Genomic DNA, 24577 nt, shown 5'->3' with positions numbered 1-24577 from the left:
CATTCCAATGAACTGTAAGGTCTTGAAATTGAAGGCATGACTGAGCAAAACTTTTTTCAAGGAGCAGGCACACAGCATATGAGTGCTGATTACATTTCATAATTAAATTCGTTTTTTTTTCTAATATAAACATTGAATTTCTCCTTAGCTTTCATACTAAGAAGACCTTGCAACTCACAAGATTTGACAAATAACTCACCTCTTTGATTACATGTTTATTTGCGTATTACTTTTTACCTGATATGAGAAAGAACACAGCTAAATACAGTTGTACTGGGAGTTTTGTACACATGTGGAGGGATGAAAGAGAAAGGGTGTCGCTAACAATGGATTCTGACAGCAAGAGGGAGGCAGGAGGTCCTTAAGGACAATCCCTATTATTAGTTAGTGGTGGAGCTGAGGGGGGTCTGTATTCCAGTGATGTTTGTTTCTGTTCTGTTTTTATCCTCATAATTGTGTATCTGAGCAGCAACCCCCTGATTGGTTTTGTATTGGTTATTAATTATTTACTAATTATTAATTATTAATACAACCTCTGTGTATATTTTGTAAAATTTATCTATATTTTATAAAACATATTTTATGTTATTTATTAGATAAAACTTTTTGTAATCTTGTAAAAAACATTAGCAAGGGTTAAAATGATCATCCAATTTTTTTTCTCTATAGTAAATATAACAGGGACTTTTGGAAGAAAGAACCATTTTAATGTGTGTAATCTTCCTAAACTGTATATGTGGGAATCCATATGAAAATGCCAGGCTGGCCAAACTTACTAGATACATAAATACATACTCGTTAAAATGTTGAATGATGGTTCAAAATCATGGCTCAGTTTGGAACCATGACTAGAAAGAGCTAGGAGAATGGCAGTTAGAGAAATACTTCGTATTTCTAAAGGGATGTGGGACACAGTACCTCTTAAACATGGCATGCCCAAGAGTCACATGAAAAGGAATTGTAGTAAAGGGGTTTTGACTTTTCAGTTCTCATTCAAGATTATAAACCAACTCTGGAATCATATGTGAACCATACCTAATCCTTGCTTGTTGCTCAACCTATTGTGTCTAACTCTGAGAAGCAGATTTCAGAGGGACAAAGGGAAAGAAGTTTGCAACACTAGGCCTATGAATTAAGCCCTGCTTAGTTCTCCTCTTTGATTTTACTGTGTACTGATATAGTATACGTCAAAGCATTTTATATAATCTGCACACCAAATAATTCACACTGAAATGTAGTTATGGCACTAAAAATATCTTGCCAAAAGCCATTCTCCACAGAAGAGGAGTGAATGTGTGTTCCCAAACTTAACTTAAAGTGATAACCTTATAAAATCCTTTGAATATCGGATGTGACTGGTGTGTAAACTAGATAGTGTCCTATTCAAAGATGCTTCAGGGTGTTTCCTGAAATAGATGTACTTATTTGGATTGGCTGTATTTTCTGTCACTCCCTGTCTGAATTACAGGAAGCGCTTCATCGTTAGGTGACCTGATTTGACCCCAGTTCCTCTCCCACAACTTCTCTATATGGTAGCCAGAATTGTCATTAACAAACAGAAGTTCAGTCTTTCTAAATTAGCTCCCATTTCACTCTGAATATAAACCAAACTCTTCAAAATGACTTAAAAGCCCCACATGATTACCCCTCCCTTAGTTCTCAGACATCTCACATCACTGAGATGCAGCGGGAGCTCCGGTTCACCTTCTGCTTCTCCGGTGACGCTAGCTTCATAGCTTTCTCCAAACATACCAGACAAGTTCCACATTTAGGATTTTGCTCTGACTCTGAATGGGTCAATTTTCCCCAGATATCTTCATGGGTGAAGTCCCTCACTTCTTCAAATTTTTGGCTCAACTATCACCAAAAGGAGGTCTACCCATACCAGCCTAAGTAAAAGTATAATCCACCCCCAGGCCCCGCCTACAATTGAAAACCCTTTCCTTGTTCTTTCATTCCATAAGGCTCATTGCCTTTTAATGTAAAATATCATTTATGTGTCCATGTTTATCATTATCTGCTGCCCCGTCGCTTCTAGAATATAAGCTCCACAAAGGCAGGCATCTTTGTTTGATTCACTAAAGTATCTTTGGAAAGTGAAATAAAACCTGGCTCATTGTGGGCCATCAATACATTTTTTTTTTTTAAGTTGAATTAAATGAAAAGGAGACAGGAACAAATCACGTTTTGGCCTACATGTAAATGATAGCATTAAATTGTCAGTTGTCCTTGGAAACAATTGGAGAAAAGTTAGAAAATCTTTTTTTTCCCCCCTTTAAAAATCAGCAAATTGTATAGAATTGAGAATTGACCTTGGAGCAATTTAGAATCCATGTGTTGTTTGAATTTTGACTAAGCAATGTCTTTAAGTTCACCAGATTAATCAAGCAAACAAACCTGAGTCTAAATGCAGACTTCCTTACGAAGTAGATATTAAATGATCTTGCAAGTATAGGAGGGAACTGCTCCCAGGAGTGGGGTTGACCGGTGTCAGAAGCTAATAAAGGTTTGAATATTAAAATAAATAGAATTAAATTAAATTCAGCATTAATGATCATGAACAATGAAGTAAGTTTCCAATGCTATATATCAGAAAGACCTTCATAAGAAAAAATGTCATTTGATTAGTTTCAATAAGCTTTATTATGCTCAACAAATCAAGGGATGATCTCCTTAATTTTTCATATTAAAAGTTTGTAATTTTCATCTAGTTTAATGTTCACAGGCTTTCAGAATTTTTGTTCACTTGATATTTTTTAATTAAATCCTTAGGTTGTGAAGTTTTTCCCTTAAAGTAAAATCTTCCTTGCATTTTACAAATAAAAGTTACCTGTTGCAATATTCAAATAACATATATTATGCCTCTGCTCCATCAGCATATTGACAGATTTGCTGCTGAGACATAATGGGTTGTTCTCTTGGTTAAGTCTTAAACTATACTGAGTATTACATATGAAAAACTGCAAGTAGTGATTTGATAGAATGTCCTCACCTTCTTTTTCCTGTCCTTTCTTTATGTTTCATTATGAGGAATTGAAATATAACCCTAAGCAAGACCCCGTTGCAAAATCATTCCTTTCCCTTTTGAGTAATGATTTTCTGGTAGTGAAAATGTGAAATAATGAAAAGGTTAGAATATGCTTTAATTCATTCTTGCAAAGGTTATGATTACATCATTATTTGGGTCAAAATCAAATCATTGCTTCCATTCTTCATATGTTAGACCGATTAGTGTCAGATAAGTACAGCATAGTATTTGTGTCAACACTTAAGGATAATATGTTATTGTAAACCTTTATTAATCTTAATGACTTTCAAATGTACCTCGTGCTTGAATATTTCTTTCTTTAAATGTCAACTCACCTTTTAAGCTATTGCTCATGTAAAACAAAAAGCAATCTACCTAGACTCAGGAAATGTTTCTCCTGTGGCTGTTTAAACATAGCAACCAGGATGTAAAGAGTTTGAAAATCAATTACATGCTTTCAGAATCTAATCAGCAACACTTGATTGGAAGTATCAACCCACAAGTACAGAAAAAGGAAATCGCTTCAATAAACGTCACTGATATTTCCTAGCATTTTGTACTTCGGTACCAACAGGAAACTAAGAAATGTTGCTAGGATGTTAGCGTCAAATGTTTCAGCCTTCATGACCATTCATTTTCAATATATTTAATTCATTCAAACAAGTAAGGATTAGCGTCATAGTAAACTGTCACCAGTCTATGAATAAGCAAGTACACCTATGTCTCTTACCCCCCTGGGACAATTACACCCTCTACATGGGTCTGTATTATTATCTCTGAAACTTTCCAGTTGCATTACTGTCACCCATGTGCTTGAAAATCTAGGTTTACTGTCAAACCATAATAATACAAAGAGATTTAATCTTTTGAACTGTAAACTATATTAAATCTAATAATAGGCATGAAGAAAAAAATCCACACCACATGTCAATTAAAACTTCCTAATTTGAACATATGTATGGTACACTTCTATTAAATTTTTGTTTGTTTTCTCAAAGGATTATTATGTTCTGTATACTTAAATCTAAAATGTTGCTATCTCACAGTCTTAATAAATAATACTCTATGGCTCCTTATTAACTTTAAATGATTTTTAAATTTTAAAACTGATTAAATGTTTAATTTTATTTTTATTACTATTTTTTATCCTGGAGGGACACTTGAGAAACTGGTCAAGTCTCAGAAAATCTCTATGTTAAAAAAAAAAATCTCTATAGAACACTATACATAAGAATGATTAGTAATTGTAGATATCATAGCCTGCAAATAATTTTCAGTGATCTTTTAATTAGACAACATTTTCCTCTAGGTCTGTTTATTTTGGCCAACGCATAAATTCTAGTTTTATATTTAGTTTTCTCTTCTCTTCCCACAAAGAACACCGACTCTAATGAAAATTATTAATGTAGGAATAGGAAATTGCAGCTTCTTCCTCCCTTTTTTCGTTAAAAAAGCTCTGCTCGATACTGTTTCTTTATCTAACTAGGCCTAAATATAACAAATTACTACTATACGATATTCTAGTGAGGTATGTTTTCTGGCATATAACATGTAAAATAGTAGGGCTTTTTGGCTTGATGTAGTTCAGTGATTTAAGTTGAATAAAGAAAAGGTGGATATATTTTCTGGAAAAATAAATATATAAAAAGCAGATACTAGAGGGGAGTTAACACTTAGAAACAGAGAAAACCACAGGGTAAAAGGTGAGTTTCTCATTTGTTTTGCTTTTAGCCTGAGACTACTCCAGAGTTACATCTGACAGGGAGGCTAAAGCTTCAATAGAAATCAGCCTCATTCTTGTGGAGAACTAGAAGACAGAGTTCAGGGCAGTCATAGCTTCTGGAATCTGAAGGTGAAAATGGCAGAAAGTACAGAGTTAGGGAGGAGAAGCCCCAAACTCTGTGTATAAATTTTACCCAAATATCTGACTGACCCCTGAACCAGACAAGCATGGGACTGACTTCAAAAAAGCCAGCTACAGCTCAAAGAAGAGAACGTAAATTTAGCTGCCTCCCGTTTCAAAGCAACCATTCAAAGCAAATGGATTTCAAAGCAACCATTTTAACTACTCATCACATCACAATATTCTTCTTCTTCTCTCAAAGTCACATTTTGAGGCTGAGAAGATTCAGAGAAAGGAACCCTTCTTAATCATATACTTGTATTTAAAGGAAGGGGGAAAAAACTGCACAATTTTGTTGGTCAGATCTTCCAGTTGGCTTACAAGTCGTCTTTTTTTTTTTTTTTTTTCACACACACACAGTATATTTTATTTTTACAAGAGATAAATAGACTGACACCAAGCATTGTACATGGATGACCACAACAAAAGCAACAATGATTGCAATTACCCTACATGAAACACACTCATACTATGTCATAATATTGACGTTCAGTCCAGTAATCCTCCACTGTAACAGCTCCTTTACTTTGCAGTGAAAATTGATTTGTATATTCTTTGCCTCTGAGTCCTTGTGGGATTTTTTTTTTTTTTTTTTAAATTCAGACAGAAAGTCACAAAAATTATACTCATCCTCATCAGTTCACTCAGTCCCATGTAATTAATTGTTTTTTTTCATCTTGATCTTTTGTTAGCACTTTTATGTGTTCATCAGTTTTTCATCAGAGTTCTGAAAATGCTTATTCATTCAGTTCAGCAGTACAGTCAGTGACCAGAAACCTGTACTTGTCAGAGTCTTTTCCATGAATTTGTTGAAGATGAAACCCTTTTATAGGAACATATTTGCAAAATCATCAGAGTACACCCAGAACTGTCTGTAAATGACAAAAGACTTAAAAATGACCACAGTAAAAGATTTGATGAAAGTTCATAATAATGCAGTTGACAAGAAAATTAGTTATTTCTGAGATATACATTTTAAAGTAATAAGTAGGATTATGACTTATAACATTATACCAGAACATATAAGATTTTTAGAAATTTCATGTAATGTCTGGAACATTTATATTAACATATTTCCATACATATTTCCATACAAATACAAATATAAGATTTTTAGAAATTTCATGTAATGTCTGGAACATTTATATTAACATATTTCCATACATATTTCCATACAAATACAAATATAAGATTTTTAGAAATTTCATGTAATGTCTGAAACATTTATATTAATATATTTCCATACAAATAACCCAATGAAAGTTTAGTATTAGTTGTATTGTTTGTTTTTTTATACTGCAGGTTCTTATTAGGCATCAATTTTATACACATCAGTGTATACATGTCAATCCCAATCGCCCAATTCAGCACACCACCATCCCCACCTCACCGCAGTTTTCCCCCCTTGGCGTCCATATGTCCATTCTCTACATCTGTGTCTCAACTTCTGCCCTGCAAACTGGCTCATCTGTACCATTTTTCTAGGTTCCACATACATGCATTAATATATGATATTTGTTTTTCTCTTTTTGACTTACTTCACTCTGTATGACAGTCTCTAGATCCATCCACGTCTCAACAAATGACTCAATTTTGTTCCTTTTTATGGCTGAGTAATATTCCATTGTATATATGTACCACAACTTCTTTATCCATTCGTCTGTTGATGGGCATTTAGGTTGCTTCCATGACCTGGCTATTGTAAATAGTGCTGCAATGAACATTCGGGTGCATGTGTCTTTTTGAGTTACGGTTTTCTCTGGGTATATGCCCAGTAGTGGGATTGCTGGGTCATATGGTAATTCTATGTTTAGCTTTTTAAGGAACCTCCATATTGTTCTCCATAGTGGCTGTATCAATTTACATTCCCACCAACAGTGCAAGAGGGTTCCCTTTTCTCCACACCCTCTCCAGCATTTGTTGTTTGTAGATTTTCTGATGATGCCCATTCTAACAGGAGTGAGGTGATACCTCATTGTAGTTTTGATTTGCATTTCTCTAATAATTAGTGACGTTGAGCATCTTTTCATGTGCTTCGTGGCCGTCTGTATGTCTTCTTTGGAGAAATGTCTATTTAGGTCTTCTGCCCATTTTTGGATTGGGGTGTTTGTTTCTTTGATATTGAGCTGAATGAGCTGTTTATATATTTTGGAGATTAATCCTTTGTCCGTTGATGCATTTGCAAATATTTTCTCCCATTCTGAGGGTTGTCTTTTCGTCTTGTTTATGGTTTCCTTTGCTGTGCAAAAGCTTTGAAGTTTCATTAGGTCCCACTTGTTTATTTTTGTTTTTATTTCCATTACTCTAGGAGGTGGATCAAAAAAGATCTTGCTGTGATTTATGTCAAAGAGTGTTCTTCCTATGTTTTCCTCTAAGAGTTTTATAGTGTCCAGTCTTACATTTAGGTCTCGAATCCATTTTGAGTTTATTTTTGTGTATGGTGTTAGGGAGTATTCTAATTTCATTCTTTTACATGTGGCTGTCCAGTTTTCCCAGCACCGCTTATTGAAGAGACTGTCTTTTCTCCATTGTATATCTTTGCCTCCTTTGTCATAGATTAGTTGACCATAGGTGCGTGGGTTAATCTCTGGGCTTTCTATCTTGTTCCATTGATCTATGTTTCTGTTTTTGTGGCAGTACCATATTGTCTTGATTACTGTAGCTTTGTAGTATAGTCTGAAGTCAGGGAGTCTGATTCCTCCAGCTCCATTTTTTTGCCTCAAGACTGCTTTGGCTATTCGGGGTCTTTTGTGTCTCCATACAAATTTTAAGATGATTTGTTCTAGCTCCGTAAAAAATGCCATTGGTAATTTGATAGGGATTGCATTGAATCTGTAGATTGCTTTGGGTAGTATACTCATTTTCACAATGTTGATTCTTCCAATCCAAGAACATGGTATATCTCTCCATCTGTTGGTATCATCTTTAATTTCTTTCATCAGTGTCTTATAGTTTTCTGCATACAGGTCTTTTGTCTCCCTAGGTAGGTTTATTCCTAGGTATTTTATTCTTTTTGTTGCAATGGTAAATGGGAGTGTTTCCATAATTTCTCTTTCAGATTTGTCATCATTAGTGTATAGGAATGCAAGAGATTTCTGTGCATTAATTTTGTATCCTGCAACTTTACCATATTCATTAATTAGCTCTAGCAGTTTTCTGGTGGCAGTTTTAGGATTCTCTATGTATAGTATCATGTCATCCGCAAACAGTGACAGTTTTACTTCTTCTTTTCCAATTTGTATTCCTTTTATTTCTTTTTCTTCTCTGATTGCCGTGGCTAGGACTTCCAGAACTATGTTGAATAATAGTGGTGAGAGTGGACATCCTTGTCTCGTTCCTGATCTTAGAGGAAATGCTTTCAGTTTTTCACCATTGAGAATGATGTTTGCTGTCGGTTTGTCATATATGGCCTTTATTATGTTGAGGTAGGTTCCCTCTATGCCCACTTTCTGGAGAGTTTTTATCAGAAATGGGTGTTGAATTTTGTCAAAAGCTTTTTCTGCATCTATTGAGATGATCATATGGTTTTTATTCTTCAATTTGTTAATATGGTGTATCACATTGATTGATTTGCGTATATTGAAGAATCCTTGCATCCCTGGGATAAATCCCACTTGATCGTGGTGTATGATCCTTTTAATGTGTTGTTGGATTCTGTTTGCTAGTATTTTGTTGAGGATTTTTGCATCTATATTCATCAGTGATATTGGTCTGTAATTTTCTTTTTTTGTAGTGTCTTTGTCTGGTTTTGGTATCAGGGTGATGGTGGCCTCATAGAATGAGTTTGGGAGTGTTCCTTCCTCTGCAATTTTTTGGAAGAGTTTGAGAAGGATGGGTGTTAGCTCTTCTCTAAATGTTTGATAGAATTCACCTGTGAAGCCATCTGGTCCTGGACTTTTGTTTGTTGGAAGATTTTTAATCACAGTTTCAATTTCATTACTTGTGATTGGTCTGTTCATATTTTCTGTTTCTTCCTGATTCAGTCTTGGAAGGTTATACCTTTCTAAGAATTTGTCCATTTCTTCCAGGTTGTCCATTTTATTGGCATAAAGTTGCTTATAGTAGTCTCTTAGGATGTTTTGTATTTCTGCAGTGTCTGTTGTAACTTCTCCTTTTTCATTTCTGATTTTATTGATTTGAGTCCTCTCCCTCTTTTTCTTGATGAGTCTGGCTAATGGCTTATCAATTTTGTTTATCTTCTCAAAGAACCAACTTTTAGTTTTATTGATCTTTGCTATTGTTTTCTTTGTTTCTATTTCATTTATTTCTGCTCTGATCTTTATGATTTCTTTCCTTCTGCTAACTTTGGGTTTTGTTTGTTCTTCTTTCTCTAGTTTCTTTAGGTGTAAGGTTAGATTGTTTACTTGAGATTTTTCTTGTTTCTTTAGGTAGGCTTGTATAGCTATAAACTTCCCTCTTAGAACAGCTTTTGCTGCATCCCATAGGTTTTGGGTGGTCGTGTTTTCATTGTCATTTGTCTCTAGGTATGTTTTTATTTCCTCTTTGATTTCTTCAGTGATCTCTTGGTTATTTAGTAACGTATTGTTTAGCCTCCATGTGTTTGTCTTTTTTACGTTTTTTTCCCTGTAATTCATTTCTAATCTCATAGCGTTGTGGTCAGAAAAGATGCTTGGTATGATTTCAATTTTCTTAAATTTACTGAGGCTTGATTTGTGACCCAAGATGTGATCTATCCTGGAGAATGTTCCGTGCGCACTTGAGAAGAACGTGTAATCTGCTGATTTTGGATGGAATGTCCTATATATATCAATTAAATCTATCTGGTCTATTGTGTCATTTAAAGCTTCTGTTTCCTTATTTATTTTCATTTTGGATGATCTGTCCATTGGTGTAAGTGAAGTGTTAAAGTCCCCCACTATTATTGTGTTACTGTCGATTTCCTCTTTTATAGCTGTTAGCAGTTGCCTTATGTATTGAGGTGCTCCTATGTTGGGTGCATATATATTTATAATTGTTATATCTTCTTCTTGGATTGATCCCTGGATCATTATGTAGTGTCCTTCCTTGTCTCTTGTAACATTCTTTATTTTAAAGTCTATTTTATCTGATATGAGTATAGCTACTCCAGCTTTCTTTTGATTTCCATTTGCATGGAATATCTTTTTCCATCCCCTCACTTTCAGTCTGTATGTGTCCCTAGGTCTAAAGTGGGTCTCTTGTAGACAGCATATATATGGGTCTTGTTTTTGTATCCATTCAGCCAGTCTATGTCTTTTGGTTGGGGTGTTTAATCCATTCACGTTTAAGGTAATTATCGATATGTATGTTCCTATGACCATTTTCTTAATTGTTTTGGGTTTGTTTTTGTAGGTCCTTTTCTTCTCTTGTGTTTCCCACTCAGAGAAGTTCCTTTAGCATTTGTTGTAGAGCTGGTTTGGTGGTGCTGAATTCTCTTAGCTTTTGTTTGTCTGTAAAGCTTTTGATTTCTCCATCAAATCTAAATGAGATCCTTGCCGGGTAGAGTAATCTTGGTTGTAGGTTCTTCCCTTTCATCACTTTAAGTATATCATGCCACTCCCTTCTGGCTTGCAGAGTTTCTGCTGAGAAATCAGCTGTTAACCTTATGGGAGTTCCCTTGTATGTTATTTGTCGTTTTTCCCTTGCTGCTTTCAATAATTTTTCTTTGTCTTTAATTTTTGCCACTTTGATTACTATGTGTCTCGGCGTGTTTCTCCTTGGGTTTATTCTGTATGGGACTCTCTGCGCTTCCTGGACTTGGGTGGCTATGTCCTTTCCCATGTTAGGGAAGTTTTCGACTATAATCTCTTCAAATATTTTCTCTGGTCCTTTCTCTCTCTCTTCTCCTTCTGGGACCCCTATAATGCGAATGTTGTTGCGTTTAATGTTGTCCCAGAGATCTCTTAGGCTATCTTCATTTCTTTTCATTCTTTTTTCTTTAGTCTGTTCCGCAGCAGTGAATTCCACCATTCTGTCTTCCAGGTCACTTATCCGTTCTTCTGCCTCAGTTATTCTGCTATGGATTCCTTCTAGTGTAGTTTTCATTTCAGTTATTGTATTGGTCATCTCTGTTTGTTTGTTCTTTAATTCTTCTAGGTCTTTGTTAATCATTTCTTGCATCTTCTCAGTCTTTGCCTCCATTCTTATTCCGAGGTCCTGGATCATCTTCACTATCATTATTCTGAATTCTTTCTCTGGAAGGTTGCCTATCTCTACTTCATTTAGTTGTTTTTCTGGGGTTTTTTCTTGTTCCTTCATCTGGTACATAGCCCTCTGCCTTTTCATCTTCTCTCTCTTTCTGTAACTGTGGTTTTTGGTCCACAGGCTGCAGGATTGTAGTTTTTCTTGCTTCTGTTGCCTGCCCTCTGGTGGTTGAGGCTATCTAAGAGGCTTGATGGGAGGCTCTGGTGGTGGGATAAGTCTTAAGACTTATTGATATTCACTCTATCTCTGATTCCCAAACAACAATAGGAGGATTTCAAGATTTCATTTTTCAGCATGATTTTTGTATTTAGTTTCTGTAAACTCCAAAAACCTTATGCTTGAAGAAAAAATATTTTCTCCAGGGTCTGGTGGAGACTTGTGCAACTGGATAATGTCATGACAAATGACTGTTAAGTGGACTAGTTTCTGCAACCCTTTTTCATCTTCAAAGCACTCAGCAAAATCTGCTTTATTTTAGTGTTATTAAAGGACTTCAGAAAACATTTCAGAAGAGCTGAAAATAACACCTGTCAAGCTGAATTGGGGGATGGGGATATCTGGATAGATTCTCTAGACAGATGATCCTGAAGAAGTTGTCTGTGCTGGAGCCCTGGAATCCTCAGAGTTCACAGAGGTGACTCACCAGTCCTTCCTAGTGAAAGCTAACAGTTTATGCCTGACAGAGAACACTGTAGTAGCCTCTCTCACAAGGGCAACAGGTGACCACCTTTCCTCGAGAGATTCATTTCTTCTCCCGTGGGTCACAGGCTGGGAATTAACATTAAATTGCAACCTAATCCAACTGGAATGTGTTGATAAGAAAGAGCATACACACTTATAGAGGAGATATAAGAATTAGCTTATATTAGCAGGAGTTGAAGGAATGACCCAGGGATTGCACTTTGGGGGTACTTGCTGAGTAGGCCAGAATATAAGACTGCATAAGCAAGAATTCTCAGGACATGAGGATTGAACACTCAGGCAAGGGCCCCAGAAAATAGAGCTATCTCAACACTCTAGAAGAATGAAGAAAGAAATGTCCCATGTTGAGCAACAGACATAGCTGAGTTGCCATGACAGAATAAAGAGGCTGCAGGAAGAGAGAAAGCTGGATAGAATAAATTACGTGAGTCCAGAAAACCTACCAGAGGAGAGGTTTTCAGGAGGAGCCAGAATACATACCATTCGCCAGGGCCATCCAAACTGCATTGATGAGCGGCATCGGCAACACAACAGGTTAAGTGGTAGCGCTCTTGCGTAAGGCTGAGTTGATGACAAGGGAGGCAGTAACAAACTTGGAATTGTTAATCTATGGATCTCAAAATAACAGGAGTGACCTCCAATGTCAGAAAAGCAGCTAAGGTTCATGTGACCTAAAGGTGGTGGTAAAGATAGTGAGCATCGTGTTCCAAAGGGCAAAAGAGACAGGCAGCCAGCTTGGGTGCTGTTAACGTCTACAGCAAGAAAATGGCACGCATGGCAGAGCAGAAAGAGAACAGTAGTCACTCCAGGAAAAAGTCATAATTCTCTACTCAGTTTCTGGAACTGTGTCTATTTGAAGATCCATAGCTCATTTATTGGTGAAGAGCCAGATAGCTAGAACAAAGGGTTTTTTGCAACAATGCAGTCAGTACATATGACAAGGATTTCTTCAGTTCTTCCGCAGAGAGACATATGGCCTTTTCCTTAGGTGACAGTAAATTAAGGAGAGAGCTACAGTTTGATTCTGAAGGCTGTCTGCTGGCAGAATTCCCTTAAGAGGCTAATTAGCTATGGCCCACCCATATTATAGAGGGTAATCTGTTTTACTCAAAGTTTACCGATTTAAATGTTAATCTCATCTAAAAAATACCCTCACAGAAACATCTAGAATAATATTTGACCAAATATCTGGTTGCCGTGGCCTAACTAAATTGATACAGAAAAGTAACTATTCCTTTATGTAATATTTTTTCTGTCTTCATTTTCTCCTTCCTCTTCTCTCTGTTCTCTTCTTTCTCCTTCTCCTTCTTCTTAATATCCTTATGCCTTTGTTTGTGTAGAAAGGAGATTAAGAGGTAATAACCAAGAAAGATACATGCAAACACTAATCAACTGCATTCTTATGGTAACCTATAAATATCAAACTGTGAGAAATCATGATTATTATAAAATAGTGTTATTAATCATGACACAGAGGCTTTGTGTGAAATGAATATTTTGATTTTATATTTTTCACATGCTGATTCTTAATTTACTTCCCAATTAACTTACAAAGTTTTTCAGTTTTTGACGGCAACGATGATTTTTTTTTAAAAAAGTGTTACTCATAGTTTTCCTGACAGCAATATGCAAGAAAAATGCTATGTTTGATAAGTCTGAAACTTAAAAGATTGCAATCTTTACTTCTGTGTTCTCTGTTAAATGTCAGCTATGTTTGGCCATTTACTTAGAGCTAAAATGAGTAGTCAGTTAACCTGATAAGATATAATTCACAGTGCATTTTTCAAGATGATCTGAGGGAGAGTCAGGTGAGGTCCCCAAAGCAAGTTGTGCATTCCATCCTGTTGTTTCATATACTGAGAACTGTTGTTTCGTGAAGAAAAATTCAATCTACGCTTTTTATTATTTAGTTTTCTTGTTATGTAAAGACATGCAATAATATTTAGAAAGGGCTAATTTCTACTTCATGCACTTCTTTGGAAAAGAAGAAGTATGGAATGACAAAACCCTAAACTTTTAGCTAGTTGGCATAACTTACTGATGGGAAAATCTTGATACATTCATTTAACTAAGAAGTATTTTTTGTGTATACTAACTATATCAGGTCAGGCACTGTGCTATACAATGAAATTATTATGGTAAATATAAGGTACATTGTGTGCTTCCTCTTAAAGCTTGTAGACTATGGAAAAGAGATAGAAATAAAAATGTCAAAACCATTATTATAGAATGGGAAGTACGGGGTGTTATTCCCTGGGCCCCTAATTAAGAGTCAGGGAGCTTGATTTATTCAAGTATAGTGGAATATTTAGAAGACAGGAAGAAGTATTCCTGTATCAATTGGTAGAGCAGTCACTAGTATTTTTGTGTCTAGGAGAAAATGCAAACTATCTTTTGGATTACCATTCTTTTTCAGACTTTTCCATGGCCTGGCCCCTTCTCAGTGATGCTGACTGAAAGGGATTAGGGATCTTTTTGCCCCAGAAAAAGTTACAACAGTGGTGGAAATAGCTAGAACAGATAGTGTTGCATCCTGTTGCAGATACTCCTTGAGAGGAGGGGATGATGTTATCACAGATTATGAACCTGGTATCTTCTCTTTGGACGAAAAACATGATTAGAACCTCTTTCTAGATTGTCCAGAATGAAGTCCACTCACATTAAAGGCTCCAAAGACCTCAGAGGGGAACTCACGAGGAAGCAAGAGGGCCTCTTTATTTGAGATCCAGAAATATCTCCAGGACCTGTTGGTTTGTCTAGATTATTCCTCTGTGGTTATGTTTTGAGTCTTTGCAGCACCAGCCACCCAGGCACAGTGGCAGACCCCCAAAACAGAGACTGGATGTGACTGTGCATAAGAGTTCTAGCCTTGGACAATAAGCATGAGCCTTTGTGGGACCCTAGAGAATCTTTCCAGGAATATGACTCACTGGATGAATCATCAAAATAGAGACCAAGATTCACGAGAGTGTGCTAGACATTTTTTTTCCAGTTAAGGTTTATTGGAACTCTGTGGTCTAATTTACAATGCTCCAATCTTCCAGCAGTCAAGGAAAATTTTTGCAACTGATATTTTTGTAATTTGGAGCTTCCGGCAAAGGGAGGCAGCTTCCATCCAGACGTGCCCCTTGGGGTTTTGGACTCCCTGGGGTTTTAATGACCCTGACATAACTAGTAGGTACGCTGCTTTTATTTTTTGTTTTGTTTCTGTTGTTTTGGTTGTTGTTTTGTTTTGAAGACAAGGTGTTAGAAACCACAAACACTTTTTTGTTTAATTTTTGTTGAAAGAGGGTAAGATTTAACTGGGTTGGAGATATACACTATCCATTGGGGTGGGAAAAATTACTTTAAAGTTTTTTAATATAATATATATATATATATATATATGTATAGATATATAGACACATACATACTACTGTATTTGAGGGAGATCTGATTATTGTTATAGTAACCTCTAAATACCTGATCAAGTATTTCAAAATGATTTGCTCAGTGGTCTGTTTAAAATTGTAATTTGAGTTTTTCTTTATAATGAAAATTCCCTGTAAATATTTCCTCTATGTCTGTATTTAGAAAGTGTTATTTTTGAAAATTAATTATACACGAGTAGACCTGTATGTTTATGTTACCTGAAATATTGATTATAGTAGGTCTATCTATACATTAGACTAAGCATTGAGGGGATGAATATCCTTGTCTGAAGTTTCCAAATCACATCAAAGAAATAGAGCAAAAAATATATATGTAATTAACAATGATACAAAAATATTGGTCACTTTTTACATTTCATAAAGAATCATGGCTACAGATGATTTTAAAGTATTATTACTATTTTTAATTTCAGGCAGTTTTTTTTTTTTGGAGTATAGTTAATTTACAGTGTTGTGTGAGTTACAAGTGTAGCAAAGTAACATTTTTTTTGTAATACAGTTTATTACAAAATATTGAGTATCGTTCTTTGTACTATACATAGGTCCTTGTTGTTTATCTATCTTATATATAGTAGTATGTATATGTTACTCCCAACTTCATAATTTATTCCTCCCCCCCACATTTCCCCTTTGGTAACCATAAGTTTGTTTTCCCCTTTGGTAACCATAAGTTTGCTTTCTTTATCTGTGAGGTGGTTTCTGTTTGGTAAATCAGTTCATGTGTATCATATTTTCTTTTTTTAAGTTCCACACTCTAGTGATATCATATGGTATTTGTCTTTCTCTGTCTGACTTAACCTCACTTAGTATGATTAACTCTAGTTCCATCCATGTTGCTGAAAATGGCATTATTTCACCTTTTTCATGTCTGTGTAGTGTTCCGTTTTATATATATATATATATATATGTGTGTATATATGTATATATGTATATATATACATATATACATATATATATATACACACATATATATATATATATACACACACATATATATATATATATATATACAACATCTTCTTTGTCCATTCATCTGTCGATAGATATTCAGGCTGCTTCCATGTCCTGCCTATTGTAAATAGTGCTGCAGTGAACACTGGGGTGCATGCATCTTTTTGAATTATGGTTTTCTCTAGATATGTGCTCAGAAGTGAGATTGCTGGATCATATGGTAGTTCTATTTTTAGTTGTTTAAGGAACCTCCATACTGTTCTGCATAGTGGCTGTACCATTTTACATTCCCACCAACCGTGTAAGAGGGTTCCCTTTTCTCCACACCCTCTCCAGCATTTATTGTTTGTAGACCTTTTGATTATGGCCATTCTCACTGGTGCGAGGTGGTTCCTCATTGTAGTTTTGATTTACCTTTCTCTAATAATTAGCGATTTGAGCATCCTTTCATGTGCCTGTTGGCCATCTCTATGTCTTCTTGGGAGAAATGTCTATTTAGATCTTCTGCAATTTTTTTCATTGAGTTTTTCTTTTTATATTGAGCTGTGTGAGCTGTTTGTATATCTTAGAGTTTAATCCCTCATGGGTTACATCGTTTGCAAATATTTTCTCCCATTCTGTAGGCTCTTTTCATTTTCTTTATGGTTTCCTTTGCTGTGCAAAAGATTTTCAGTTTAACTAAGTCCCATTTGTTAATTTTTGTTTCCATTTTCATTGCTCTAGGAGGTGGTTCCAAAAAGATTTTGCTACAATTTATGTCAAAGTGTCTTCTGCCTATGTTTTCCTCTAGGAGTTTTATAGTATCCATTCTTACATTTAGGTCTTTAACTCATTTTAAGATTATTTTTGCGTATGATGTTAAAGAATGTTCAATTTCATTCTTTTACATGTAGCTGTCCAGTTTTCCCAGCACCAGTTATTGAAGAGGCTGTCTTTTCTCTACTGCGTATTCTTGCCTTTGTTGTCTTAGATTAATTGACCATAGGTGGTTGGGTCTACTTCGGGGCTCTCTTTCCTGTTCCATTGATCTATATTTCTGTTTTGTGCCAGTACCATGTTGTTTTCATGACTGTAACTTTGTAGTATGGTCTGAAGTCAGGAAGTCTGTTACCTCCAGCTCCGTTTTTCTTTCTTAAAGTTGGTGTGGCTAATAGGGGTCTTTGTGTTTTCATACAAATTAAAAAATTTTTTGTTCTAGTTCTGTGAAAAATGCCATTGGTCATTTGATAGGGATTGCGTCAAATCTGTGGATTGTCTTGGGTTATATGATCATTTTAACAATATTGATTCTTCCAGTCCAAGAACATGGTATATCATCCAACTGTTTGTGTCATGTTTAATTTCTTTAATCAGCATCTTATGGTGTTCAGAGTACAGTTCTTTTGTCTCCTTAGGTAAGTTTGTTCTTAGGTATTTTATTTCTTTTGATGTGATGGTAAATAGGATTGTTTCCTTAATTTTTCTTTCTGATCTTTTGTTGGCTTTAAGTGGGCTTTAAGGCTTCAGTTCCCCCCTATACTCCTGGTCCAACCACACACCTGGGGGGGCCTTCAGGCAGATTTTTTTAAAGCTATTTGAATGTATATTCAAGGGCAGCAACAAATCTCTCATCCTTGGATTTAATACATCTTTTTATTGCATTATAGATGAATTTACTTTACAAGATAGTTACTTACCTTTGCTGTGATAGATTCACCAGTTCTTTTATAATAAGTTTGGTTCAGCTCAGCATCTAAATTCTACAAAATTAGTCTTGCTCATTTCCATTTAGATGAGCGCCTGATTAAAGTACAATGGCACTCTGACTTCTTAATATAAACCTTTACATTTTTTTATAGGAAAGTTTTACACAGTTTAACACAATAAAATTTGATGCCGTTCAAGCACTATATATTTGTCTTAGTTCATGTTTTCATTATGATGTGCTTGAGTTCTAAGGTTTGTGTAAGTATATAAAGATTTCTAGTAACATTTTCCCCAGAATAGTATTTTAATTTTTATAAGGAACATGAAAATTAATAGTTAGTATATGAGGAGAAACATGTGAAGAATAAAGAGGTGAATAAAGATGAAAAATTAAAAATTGAGGATAATAATGAGGATGTGAACTAAAACACTGGCTGCATTGTCTTCTATGAATAATTTTCCAGACTTTACTGAGTATATCCATGTTTTCTCATTCTTCTCAAACATTGGAAGGGCTTTCTTTCTTTTAAATCTCTCAGTAATTATTCTTGTTATCCTCTACTAGTGACTTATGAAAGAAATTTCTCCTGCCGTTACTTGATTTTCTCTGTTTCCTTAATCTCTTCCTGTGTATTGGATCATCACATCAACATTCAAATATGCTCTAGAATCTCTTACCTCAAATAGAAAAAAAAAAAAAGACAGTAAAAATATTAGTTAGATCTCTGAAATAAATGTCTGGTCCAGAAAATAACTTAATGATATGAATTCTGGCACAGACATCACCTTCTTAAGTCCAGGGAAATGTCTTTCTTTTATTTTTTCCTCCTCCAACACATTACTGTGCATTGTCTTATTGGGACAAGCTACTAAATCTCTCCAACCCCTCAACGTGTCATTGAATTCATATTCTGCAACTTCCTGTCCCAATAATGTTAATCTCACCATTTCTTTTATCCCTTGTTTGATTACCTAGAAAGTAAAGATAATATCTGTAGCAGACATAAGTGGTTGCCTACCTCACTTTCAATCTCCCTACTTGGTTATTTTGTTCATGTTTTTAATTCTCTCCCATAGGACTCACTGTTAAATCCTGCGTACTCTAAGCTGATCATTAAAATCTTATTCTCTTTGCCAGTGATAGATGTAGGGATGATTATGAAACTTTGATCCTACCCTAAAGATAAAAAATATATTTTAATCATGGTTAAATTTGTATTCATCTTCATTTACATTTGGAGAAGTCTGCTGGAAAGAGTCTGGGGAAAGTTTCCCCTTTAAAAAAGAAAACTCACGCAAGAAGAGTTACCCACATTTTCTACTACACGTTCTCATGCTTACACACAGAGTCATAACCATTTTACTCTCATGAAGGGAGGAAGGCTGAGAACAAAGGTGCTGAGGAGGGCAGGTCAGAAAATAACGAAAAGAGCTGGGTTCTTGATGACATCATTCAGCCACTGAATTAAACAACCCTGGGGGTGCCTGACCTTTAGAGTCTTTGCTATATGAGGTAATAAATTTTTCTTACTGAATTGGGATTTTCTATTTTTTTCAGGCAAAAGAATCTTATATAGTGTAGTACTTACCCACAAGTCTGGTGAGGTGATTTAATAAGTTAATTCACATATACCACATAGCAGAGAGCTTGGGACATAAAATACTTAAAAATGGAAATTATTACAATTGAATTTTCCCCTCTTCCTCTCCTTCTTCTCCTTCTTCTTCTCATAGTATTAGTATTAGTAATAATTAGTACTGTTTTATTTTACGATTTCATGCGGTCTAAGTAAATTTAATTTCCCCAATAGCAGTACCATGCATCTTTATGAAAGAAAACAAGAAACACTATCAAGCAATTAGATAAACACATAACATTTTCTGTAGTTTAAGAATCATCTTTTGGCTTACAAGATTTTCAAATGTAGGGGATTTTAAATGCCTCCTCCGTTCTTCATTACCTGCTGAGTTATCCATGACCTAAATATATGCCTCATCCTTATATTTTTACCATTAGACTCATATGCCTCCTTCAGGGGTGATGCATTCTACTCAATAATGACAGATAATGATATAAAATTTAAGCAAATAGTAATGTTATAAATGGACCTTAATCATTTCAAATCTTATGTTTCTCACTCAGAAAGGACCAAGCTTTCCAAAATAGTAGTGGACCAGATGGAAGAAATGTAATATTCAAAGGCAAATCTATATACGTTACTTCAGATATATCAAGTAAAGGTAAAAATGGATATTTGTTTCTGAAGAGAGATGAAACACCTTGCTAATTTTCATTAAGTACTTAGTCTTAATGAATTTCACTTAAATCATACGTAATTTTTAAATAGATCTTTATTGGAGTATAGTTGCTTCACAATACTGTGTTAGTTTCTGCTGTACAACAAAGTGAATCAGCCATATGCATACATATATCCCCATATCCCTCTTGAGCCTCCCTCCCATCCTCCCTATCCCACCCCTCTAGGTCATCGCAAAGCACCGAGCTGATCTCCCTGTGCTGTGCTGCTTCTTCCCACTAGCAAACTGTTTTACATTTGGTAGTGTATGTATGTCAATGCTACTCTCAGTTCGCCCCAGCTTTCCCTTCCACCCCAATATCCTCAAGTCCATTCTCTATGTCTACATCTTTATTCCTGCCCTGCCACTAGGTTCATCAGTACCATTTTTTTTTTTTTTTAGATTGCATATATGGAATCTATTCCATATATGCGTTAGCATACGTATTTGTTTTTCTTTTCCTGACTTACTTCACTCTGTATGACAGACTCTAGGTCCATCCACCTCACTACAAATAACTCAGTTTCGTTTCTTTTTATGACTGAGTAATATTCCATTGTCTATAGGTGCCACATCTTCTTTATCCATCTAGGTTAGTTCTATGTCCTGGTTATTGTAAATAGTGCTGCAGTGAACACTGTGGTACATGTCTCTTTTTTGAATTATGCTTTTCTCAGGGTATATGCCCAGTAGTGGGATTGCTGGGTCATATGGTAGTTCTATTTTTAGTTTTTTAAGGAACCTCCACACTGTTCTCCATAGTTGTATCAACTTACATTCCCACCAACAGTGCAGGAGGGTTCCCTTTTCAGCACACCCTTTCCAGCATTTATTGTTTCTAGATTTTTTGATAATGGCCATTCTGACCGGTGTGAGGTATCACCTCACTGTAGTTTTGACTTGCATTTCTCTAATAATTAGTGATGTTGAGCATCTTTTCGTGTGCCTCTTGGCCATCTGTATGTCTTCTGGGACCTAATTAAACTTAAAAGCTTTTGCACAGCAAAGGAAACCATAAATAAGATGAAAAGACAACCCTCAGAATGGGAGAAAATATTTGCCAATGAAACAATAGATAAAGGATCAATCTCCTAAATATACAAACAGCTCGTGCAGCTCAATATCAAAAAAAACAAACAATCCAATTAAAAAATGGGCGGAAGACGTAAATAGACATTTCACCAAAGACATAAGTAATTTTTTGATTGACTTGAATGCCAGCTTTATATTCAGAGTGGTCAAGTTCAAATAATTTTGGGGAGAACTGAGCACACATGCAACAAAATGTGAGGACATTAATCGAAATTTAAGGACTATAAACTTTCCAAATAACTCTAACAGAAAATCAGTGAAAAAATTTAAGCAATATATAATAGTGACATAACTGTTGCTTCAGTCTTCTTGTAAATTAAATAGAAATAACACCGATAAGTAAATTTTCTTATATGGGTTTAATAAAAAATGGTTCTTGAAAACTAAAAAAGAGAAAAATTAAGTACATAATTACATTGGAGTCAAAGTACATTTTATTGTTGTTGTTGTGATAACAGTTGCTAATTTTCAACAATACAGTAATTGTTGCCTAACTATAGTTTTCTTTGTTCCAAATAGATTTTTCAAAGTAAAAATATGACATAAATTTTGCCCATAAGTTGATTAGACAAAACTGGCATTGGGATGGAAAGTCATGTGTTTCAAGACCCTTCACACCAAGAGATATTTAGGCATTATTACTTAGATTAATTGAGCTTTTATTAAAGCTAATTTTCTAGTATTCACACTTCAAAATACAGATGGAAATAAAATATATAGTTCTCAATTTGGCAGGAGTGTACTATACAATTTATAATAAAGTTGATTTATATTAATTGCTAGAAAATTTATGGGCAACAGATTTATTTTAATGGAGTCATTTATGGTCCTAATTTGTTTTATTGATATTAGGATCCGGACATCTTGCTGTTTTAAAAAGATACTCAAGCACAGGGAGATCAGCTCCGTGCTTTGTGACCACCTAGAGGGGTGGGATAGGGACGGGGAAAGGGAGAGGCAAGAGGGAGGGCATCTGGGGCTATATGTATATGTATAGCTGATTCACTTTGATATACAGCAGAAACTAACACAACACTGTAAAGGAATTATACTCCAATAAAGATGTTAAAAAAAAAAAAGTTAACAAACAGCAAATTAAAAATGGATGATTTTTTTAATCCATTTACAATTAATTAAATAGTACATTTTGTTTTCTTTTCTTTTTTCTCCTTATGATTGTTGTGTTTCATTGTCGCCCCTATGTCCTTATGCTAATAACTAAAGTTGGTTTCTGCTAAATACAGTATTGAAAATCAAGAAGGAAATACACTATTCTCTTATTCTCCTTTAATTTGAAAATATGTGTATTGGCACCACTATACTGCTTTCAGTTAACGTTAATTTGTGTGTACTTTACATTTTTTTATCAGTCTTGCTAAGGGTTTCTCTTAGTTTCCTGTTGCTGCTGTAACAAATTAACACAATCTTAGTGACTTAAAACACCACAAATTTATTATTTTACAGTTCTGGAGATCACAGTTCAAAATAGGTCTAACTAAGCTACAGTTAAAATGTTTACAGGACCCCATTCCTTCTGCACATTCTGGGAATCCAGTTTCTTGCCTTTCTCAGCTTCTAGAGGCTCTCCCCAATCCTCAGCTACTGGCCCCCTTCCATACTTACAGCCTGAAATGAAATCATTCTCACTTTGCTTCCACTGTCACATCTCCTTTTCTGACTCCGACACTTCTGCTTCCCTCGTCTACTCTTTTTCAAAATAAGGACCTTTGTGATTACACTGGCTCACCAGGGTAATTCAGGAAACGCTATGGAGATCCTGACTTAACTGCATCTGCAATGTCTCTTTGCCATGTAAGGGAACATATTCCCAGGTTCTGGGAAATAACACTTATACAGCTTGGGAGGGGGTATTATTCTACTACTACAGAGTTTATCAATTTTATTAAACTTTCAAAGATTAACGCTTATGGCTTTGTTATTTTTCTCTATTTTATATCTTTGATCTTTGTTCTCATCATTCTACTTTTTGTCCTTCTTCTTCCTCTGGGTTTTAAATTTTCCCTTTTCCTTTTTAGAATCTTGAGATGGAGGCTTAGCGGATTGATTTTTTAAACTTTCATATTTAAATGATAAAGTATATCCAAAGACTGTTTTGCCTCCATCATATAAGTTTTGATAAGGTACATTTCTATTTCCATACTGTCAATAATATATTTTAAATTCCCATTGCATTTTTTTAAACAAGTGTTCATTTAGACACGTACTGCTAATTCTCAAACACATAAGATTATCTCATTATTCTTCGCGAAAGCATTTATTCATTTATGTATGTTCACAGAACATATGATCCTTTGTGACTTATTGAGACTTGTTTTATAGCCCCAAAGACTATGTATTTTAGCTGCCAGATGTAGTATTCTATAAATTTCTGTTAGGTAAGTTAGATAATAATATAGTTTAAAACTTTTATATCTAGAAGAGATACAGCAGAGGAGAAGGGGTTGAGAGGTGGGCAAAATGGGTAAAAGGGATCGACTCTGTGGTGATGGATGATAACTACACTTTTGATGATGATCCCGTTGTGTATTGAATTACAGTGTTGCACACCGGAAACTTTTATAATGGTATACATCAATTTTACTTCAATAAAAAATAAAGCTTTTATAGCATTACTGATTTTTTTGTTTTTAATTATGAGAAAATCCTATTTGAAATAGCTGTGGTTCATTGTATATTTTTCTGTAACTCCTGTTAATTCTGTCAGTGTTTTAAATGTATGTTGCTTTGTGTTATTACTGGTTATTTTCTAAATTCAGCTTTTTACTCTTTAACTTTTCAAAGTGACTTAAATTATGCCAATTAGCCATTATTGTAAGTAAAATACCATGTATTGTTGTTTTGTCCTTTGTACTTTAGTTGTCACTCATTCTCCTTCTATTATGTGTTATGTATCCACAGTGTAGTTTTTTCTTTAAAGAGCCAGGGAAGGGAATGCTGTAACCTTGCCATGAGAGGAAAATGGGACCAGTCCCTCTCCCACACCATCCCACCCACCAGTCTTCCTTCCCACTCAGTGGGCCTTCGATATAAAGTGACAGGGAGGTCGTAGGACCCGTCCAGGTGGACTCCCCAGGATGTTTCCCGAGAAGCGGCGTTTGCATCCCAGCAGTAGCTTTCCCACCCCCGCCCCGCGGAGCACCAGCGGCTCTGCGCAGCCCGGGCTGGCGACCCAGAAGGCGCGGAGACCCCGCCCACCCTGCAACGCCCGCCCGCTCGGCCCCGTCCCCGCCCCCGCCGCGGCCTCCCATTGGTGGCCCGGTGTGTCAGTCGACGAGCGGGCTC

The 24577-nt window shown here is 35.5% G+C and overlaps 1 long non-coding RNA gene across 35 annotated transcripts in view; it reads left to right on the top strand.

Moving 5' to 3' along the window:
- Positions 1-24577, top strand: part of LOC309656873 — a 1296162-nt gene that overhangs the window by 124180 nt on the left and 1147405 nt on the right. The window lies entirely within an intron of this gene.

Source organism: Balaenoptera physalus (assembly GCF_965194825.1).
Source record: "Balaenoptera physalus genome assembly, chromosome: 3".
In the NCBI taxonomy this organism is placed as follows: Eukaryota; Metazoa; Chordata; class Mammalia; order Artiodactyla; family Balaenopteridae; genus Balaenoptera; species Balaenoptera physalus.
Note: the sequence above shows the minus strand (reverse complement) of the source record. Positions and strands in the feature narration are given on the sequence as shown.